Here is a 5,000-nt window from a genome sequence, read left to right as displayed (position 1 = left end):
CCGGGGGGTTCCAGGGTGCTGAGATGGCTGACGTTTTGCTCCGCTCTCGACGGTCACCGCGCAATGCAAGAACAGGCCAAAAACTGGCCAAAACGGCCCAAAAACGGGCCAAAACTGGCCATTTTTGGCTGCACGAGCGAGCGGCGAGCGGCGGACAGCGAGCGAAGCGAGAGGCAGCACCGTCCCTGCTATACGAAAGCCCCATCCAGCCCTGTGCCACCCGGGGGGTTCCAGGGTGCTGAGATGGCTGACGTTTTGCTCCGCTCTCGACGGTCACCGCGCAATGCAAGAACAGGCCAAAAACTGGCCAAAACGGCCCAAAAACGGGCCAAAACTGGCCATTTTTGGCTGCACGAGCGAGCGGCGAGCGGCGGACAGCGAGCGAAGCGAGAGGCAGCACCGTCCCTGCTATACGAAAGCCCCATCCAGCCCTGTGCCACCCGGGGGGTTCCAGGGTGCTGAGATGGCTGACGTTTTGCTCCGCTCTCGACGGTCACCGCGCAATGCAAGAACAGGCCAAAAACTGGCCAAAACGGCCCAAAAACGGGCCAAAACTGGCCATTTTTGGCTGCACGAGCGAGCGGCGAGCGGCGGACAGCGAGCGAAGCGAGAGGCAGCACCGTCCCTGCTATACGAAAGCCCCATCCAGCCCTGTGCCACCCGGGGGGTTCCAGGGTGCTGAGATGGCTGACGTTTTGCTCCGCTCTCGACGGTCACCGCGCAATGCAAGAACAGGCCAAAAACTGGCCAAAACGGCCCAAAAACGGGCCAAAACTGGCCATTTTTGGCTGCGCGAGCGAGCGGCGAGCGGCGGACAGCGAGCGAAGCGAGAGGCAGCACCGTCCCTGCTATACGAAAGCCCCATCCAGCCCTGTGCCACCCGGGGGGTTCCAGGGTGCTGAGATGGCTGACGTTTTGCTCCGCTCTCGACGGTCACCGCGCAATGCAAGAACAGGCCAAAAACTGGCCAAAACGGCCCAAAAACGGGCCAAAACTGGCCATTTTTGGCTGCACGAGCGAGCGGCGAGCGGCGGACAGCGAGCGAAGCGAGAGGCAGCACCGTCCCTGCTATACGAAAGCCCCATCCAGCCCTGTGCCACCCGGGGGGTTCCAGGGTGCTGAGATGGCTGACGTTTTGCTCCGCTCTCGACGGTCACCGCGCAATGCAAGAACAGGCCAAAAACTGGCCAAAACGGCCCAAAAACGGGCCAAAACTGGCCATTTTTGGCTGCACGAGCGAGCGGCGAGCGGCGGACAGCGAGCGAAGCGAGAGGCAGCACCGTCCCTGCTATACGAAAGCCCCATCCAGCCCTGTGCCACCCGGGGGGGGTTCCAGGGTGCTGAGATGGCTGACGTTTTGCTCCGCTCTCGACGGTCACCGCGCAATGCAAGAACAGGCCAAAAACTGGCCAAAACGGCCCAAAAACGGGCCAAAACTGGCCATTTTTGGCTGCACGAGCGAGCGGCGAGCGGCGGACAGCGAGCGAAGCGAGAGGCAGCACCGTCCCTGCTATACGAAAGCCCCATCCAGCCCTGTGCCACCCGGGGGGTTCCAGGGTGCTGAGATGGCTGACGTTTTGCTCCGCTCTCGACGGTCACCGCGCAATGCAAGAACAGGCCAAAAACTGGCCAAAACGGCCCAAAAACGGGCCAAAACTGGCCATTTTTGGCTGCGCGAGCGAGCGGCGAGCGGCGGACAGCGAGCGAAGCGAGAGGCAGCACCGTCCCTGCTATACGAAAGCCCCATCCAGCCCTGTGCCACCCGGGGGGTTCCAGGGTGCTGAGATGGCTGACGTTTTGCTCCGCTCTCGACGGTCACCGCGCAATGCAAGAACAGGCCAAAAACTGGCCAAAACGGCCCAAAAACGGGCCAAAACTGGCCATTTTTGGCTGCACGAGCGAGCGGCGAGCGGCGGACAGCGAGCGAAGCGAGAGGCAGCACCGTCCCTGCTATACGAAAGCCCCATCCAGCCCTGTGCCACCCGGGGGGTTCCAGGGTGCTGAGATGGCTGACGTTTTGCTCCGCTCTCGACGGTCACCGCGCAATGCAAGAACAGGCCAAAAACTGGCCAAAACGGCCCAAAAACGGGCCAAAACTGGCCATTTTTGGCTGCACGAGCGAGCGGCGAGCGGCGGACAGCGAGCGAAGCGAGAGGCAGCACCGTCCCTGCTATACGAAAGCCCCATCCAGCCCTGTGCCACCCGGGGGGTTCCAGGGTGCTGAGATGGCTGACGTTTTGCTCCGCTCTCGACGGTCACCGCGCAATGCAAGAACAGGCCAAAAACTGGCCAAAACGGCCCAAAAACGGGCCAAAACTGGCCATTTTTGGCTGCACGAGCGAGCGGCGAGCGGCGGACAGCGAGCGAAGCGAGAGGCAGCACCGTCCCTGCTATACGAAAGCCCCATCCAGCCCTGTGCCACCCGGGGGGTTCCAGGGTGCTGAGATGGCTGACGTTTTGCTCCGCTCTCGACGGTCACCGCGCAATGCAAGAACAGGCCAAAAACTGGCCAAAACGGCCCAAAAACGGGCCAAAACTGGCCATTTTTGGCTGCACGAGCGAGCGGCGAGCGGCGGACAGCGAGCGAAGCGAGAGGCAGCACCGTCCCTGCTATACGAAAGCCCCATCCAGCCCTGTGCCACCCGGGGGGTTCCAGGGTGCTGAGATGGCTGACGTTTTGCTCCGCTCTCGACGGTCACCGCGCAATGCAAGAACAGGCCAAAAACTGGCCAAAACGGCCCAAAAACGGGCCAAAACTGGCCATTTTTGGCTGCACGAGCGAGCGGCGAGCGGCGGACAGCGAGCGAAGCGAGAGGCAGCACCGTCCCTGCTATACGAAAGCCCCATCCAGCCCTGTGCCACCCGGGGGGTTCCAGGGTGCTGAGATGGCTGACGTTTTGCTCCGCTCTCGACGGTCACCGCGCAATGCAAGAACAGGCCAAAAACTGGCCAAAACGGCCCAAAAACGGGCCAAAACTGGCCATTTTTGGCTGCACGAGCGAGCGGCGAGCGGCGGACAGCGAGCGAAGCGAGAGGCAGCACCGTCCCTGCTATACGAAAGCCCCATCCAGCCCTGTGCCACCCGGGGGGTTCCAGGGTGCTGAGATGGCTGACGTTTTGCTCCGCTCTCGACGGTCACCGCGCAATGCAAGAACAGGCCAAAAACTGGCCAAAACGGCCCAAAAACGGGCCAAAACTGGCCATTTTTGGCTGCACGAGCGAGCGGCGAGCGGCGGACAGCGAGCGAAGCGAGAGGCAGCACCGTCCCTGCTATACGAAAGCCCCATCCAGCCCTGTGCCACCCGGGGGGTTCCAGGGTGCTGAGATGGCTGACGTTTTGCTCCGCTCTCGACGGTCACCGCGCAATGCAAGAACAGGCCAAAAACTGGCCAAAACGGCCCAAAAACGGGCCAAAACTGGCCATTTTTGGCTGCACGAGCGAGCGGCGAGCGGCGGACAGCGAGCGAAGCGAGAGGCAGCACCGTCCCTGCTATACGAAAGCCCCATCCAGCCCTGTGCCACCCGGGGGGTTCCAGGGTGCTGAGATGGCTGACGTTTTGCTCCGCTCTCGACGGTCACCGCGCAATGCAAGAACAGGCCAAAAACTGGCCAAAACGGCCCAAAAACGGGCCAAAACTGGCCATTTTTGGCTGCACGAGCGAGCGGCGAGCGGCGGACAGCGAGCGAAGCGAGAGGCAGCACCGTCCCTGCTATACGAAAGCCCCATCCAGCCCTGTGCCACCCGGGGGGTTCCAGGGTGCTGAGATGGCTGACGTTTTGCTCCGCTCTCGACGGTCACCGCGCAATGCAAGAACAGGCCAAAAACTGGCCAAAACGGCCCAAAAACGGGCCAAAACTGGCCATTTTTGGCTGCACGAGCGAGCGGCGAGCGGCGGACAGCGAGCGAAGCGAGAGGCAGCACCGTCCCTGCTATACGAAAGCCCCATCCAGCCCTGTGCCACCCGGGGGGTTCCAGGGTGCTGAGATGGCTGACGTTTTGCTCCGCTCTCGACGGTCACCGCGCAATGCAAGAACAGGCCAAAAACTGGCTAAAACGGCCCAAAAACGGGCCAAAACTGGCCATTTTTGGCTGCGCGAGCGAGCGGCGAGCGGCGGACAGCGAGCGAAGCGAGAGGCAGCACCGTCCCTGCTATATACGAAAGCCCCATCCAGCCCTGTGCCACCCGGGGGGTTCCAGGGTGCTGAGATGGCTGACGTTTTGCTCCGCTCACGACGGTCACCGCACCACGCAAGAACGGACCATAAACAGGCCAAAACAGCCCAAAAACGGGCCAAAACTGGTCATTTTTGGCTGCGCGAGCGAGCGGCGAGCGGCGAACAGCGAGCGAAGCGTGAGGCAGCACCGTCCCTGCTATACGAAAGCCCCATCCAGCCCTGTGCCACCCGGGGGGTTCCAGGGTGCTGAGATGGCTGACGTTTTGCTCCGCTCACGACGGTCACCGCGCCATGCAAGAACGGACCAAAAACAGGCCAAAACAGCCCAAAAACGGGCCAAAACTGGCCATTTTTGGCTGAGCGAGCGAGCGGTGAGCGGCGAACAGCGAGCGAAGCGAGAGGCAGCACCGTCCCTGCTATACGAAAGCCCCATCCAGCCCTGTGCCACCCGGGGGGTTCCAGGGTGCTGAGATGGCTGACGTTTTGCTCCGCTCACGACGGTCGCCGTGCCACGCAAGAACGGACCAAAAACAGGCCAAAACAGCCCAAAAACGGGCCAAAACTGGCCATTTTAGGTTGCGCGAGCGAGCGGCGAGCGAGCGAACAGCGAGCGAAGCGTGAGGCAGCACCGTCCCTGCTATACGAAAGCCCCATCCAGCCCTGTGCCACCCGGGGGGTTCCAAGGTGCTGAGATGGCTGACGTTTTGCTCCGCTCACGACGGTCACCGCGCCACGCCAGAACAGACCAAAAACAGGCCAAAACAGCCCAAAAACGGGCCAAAACTGGCCATTTTTGGCTGCGCGAGCGAGCGGCGAGCGGCGAA

Source organism: Musa acuminata, unplaced genomic scaffold (genome assembly GCF_036884655.1).
Source record: "Musa acuminata AAA Group cultivar baxijiao unplaced genomic scaffold, Cavendish_Baxijiao_AAA HiC_scaffold_45, whole genome shotgun sequence".
NCBI classification, from domain to species: domain Eukaryota; kingdom Viridiplantae; phylum Streptophyta; class Magnoliopsida; order Zingiberales; family Musaceae; genus Musa; species Musa acuminata.
Note: the sequence above shows the minus strand (reverse complement) of the source record.